This window comes from Podarcis filfolensis (assembly GCF_964270895.1).
Source record: "Podarcis filfolensis genome assembly, chromosome: 8".
NCBI lineage: Eukaryota > Metazoa > Chordata > Lepidosauria > Squamata > Lacertidae > Podarcis > Podarcis filfolensis.
In genome coordinates, this window is record NC_139611.1 from 84867866 (window position 1) to 84870343 (window position 2478).

The window sequence follows — 2478 nt, forward strand, 5'->3', positions numbered from 1 at the left end:
GTGTAAGGAATTGATCTTTTAGTGTGGCAGCACCTACACTTTGGAACTCCCTGCCAATTGACACCTTCCCTGCACTCTTTTCGGTGCCTGCTAAAACATTTTTGTCTTCACGTGTGGTGGGGGCATAAAAATGCACACATTTTCTGGCAAAGGGTGTTTAAGGAGATAACAGGAATCACTGGTTTAAAAGCAGACCAAAAGTCCAGAGGCAGCGTAATTATCAATTTGCAATGGGGTGGAAAGTTTGCAGGGCTATGAAGGACTTGCTCACAAATTTATTGACAGCTGCACAAATTATGATAGCTAGGAAGGGGCAAGCGGAATATAAAATGGAAAAATGGTATGAAGAGGTGTGGGATATGGCTATTAATGATAAATTAACATGTGCCATTAAGGTGAGATGGGGAATATGCAGGAGAAATTATTTTGAGGAGATATGGAAGGTGTTTGTAGAATTTGTACTGTTAAAACGGAAGAAAGGAGCCAAACCATCGCAAGAGGTGTTGAAATTTTGGGAGGTTGGATAGTTACAATGGAATGGTCTCAGAGGAGGGGTGCGCATTTTAATTCTTATTTATTTATGATTATTACTTTGTCAGAATATAATAATAATATAAATAAATGATATTTTTTAAAAAATTGTCTAGTCAAGCCTGTCCAGCGAGGGAGAATGTTGACATGTGTTTTAATCTGGTTGCTATCTTATCATTGATTTTAATTGGGTTTTTAAAAAATAATAATAATAATAATAGTTATTCTTAACTGTTTTGGTTTTTTTACTAATGATTTCATTGTTTTATTCTTTGTGCAAACAGCCCTGAGGGTGTTTTTGTTGTTGTTTACAATCAAGCAGTCTATACATTTTATGAAGTAAATAATAAAATCATCCTCTTTTCAGTGCTCTCAAAATTCCTCCACTGTTTTGCCTGAGGAACCTCCAGAACTAGCAGCAGTCCATCCACCTTTCCAACCCCTGTTGGTCTTTTAACCATTGTGTTGCTTCTTCCTTTCTGTAAGCTGTTGTGTGTGTTTTTTAAGTAGTTGGCGGGTGGCGCTGTGGGTTAAACCACAGAGCCTAGGACTTGCCAATCAGAAGGTTGGTGGTTCGAATCCCCGCGATGGGGTGAGCTCCCGTTGCTCGGTCCCTGCTCCTGCCAACCTAGCAGTTCGAAAGCACGTCTAAGTGCAAGTAGATAAATAGGTACCACTCTGGCGGGAAGGCAAACAGTGTTTCCGTGCGCTGCTCTGGTTCGCCAGAAGCGGCTTAGTCCTGCTGGCCACATGACCCGGAAGCCGTACACCGGCTCCCTCGGCCAATAAAGCGAGATGAGCGCTGCAACCCCAGAGTCGGTCACGACTGGACTTAATGGTCAGGGGTCCCTTTACCTTTTAGTTATTTGAAATGTGTGTCAATTTAACATAAATGGGTTCCCACTTCCAAAAGTCTGGTGCGAATGTTCTTGCGATAGACCCCAATGGAAGCCATCCCAACAGAGGTACCCAAATCTGAAAAATCAGAGAGACACACGTCTTGAAAATAACCACACTCAGTTAGGATCCAGGTGTCGCTGTTTTTTCCCCTTCAAAATAACATGTATTCATAAATTGTTCATTTGCCTCTGGAGAGCATCATGCAAGTTCTGCTAAACAAGGTTGTTAATTTTGTGTTTTGCTTTTTCTTTGCAAAATGAATAACAGGCAAGATTCAATATCTTATGGCAACCTGTACAGGGAGAGAGAGGGAGGGAGGGAGGGAGGGAGGGAGGGAGAGAGAGAGAGAGAGAGAGAGAGAGAGAGAGAGAGAGAGAGGAAGTGTACAATGCAGCGTTTTAAAAAAATTAAAAAGTTCAGAGCAAGAGTAGGAGCCGGCGAACTAGAAAAGTGAAAAGAGAAGGCTGCTGAATTAAGATTTCCCCCCGCCGCTCCCCAGTACTGCAAAGCAGAAAGAAACTACAAAGTCACTTAGTCTGAAAAGTATCTTCCGTCATACGCCGAAAGGGAAGAAGTGGTTAGAAAACCAGATATTATAAACACCACATTTTATTCCCCTCCCACCAATGCAATAACATTTCCCCCTCTGCCCCCCACAAATGCATTAGAAAACTGTACCCATACTTTGGGCTACGAAAGTCAGGTGGGGATTTGGTAAAGGTTTTTATTTTTAAAAAATCGGAACGCGAGCACCCGTCTTCTAGGGCAAGTAGAGCTCCCATCCAGCGTCAAGTTCATAAAGCCCCCACCCCATGCTTGGAAAGGGAGAGAGGGAAGCCCCCCCACAAGAAGTGGAGTTATGTCAAATATATGGGCAGGAAAGCTGGTCTTGGGAGAGGACTTGGGAAATGGGTAACTTCTTGCTTGGGATCGGCCCAGCTATTGGGCGAATGGGACTTTTGTCCCAGGTGGAATTTCCACAAGGGGAGCAATCAACTCCTGAGATCTCCCACGACATCTAGAGGTAAGCAGGAGCTTTGTACTCCC

The 2478-nt window shown here is 43.2% G+C and overlaps 1 long non-coding RNA gene across 1 annotated transcript; it reads left to right on the forward strand.

Annotated features, from left to right (window-relative positions):
- The first annotated feature begins 554 nt into the window (after positions 1-554).
- LOC310769259 lies at positions 555-2017 on the forward strand. The gene is made up of 2 exons (XR_014551583.1): positions 555-1048; positions 1394-2017. It is a non-coding gene; the product is annotated as an uncharacterized lncRNA (long non-coding RNA).
- Positions 2018-2478: the final 461 nt, after the last annotated feature.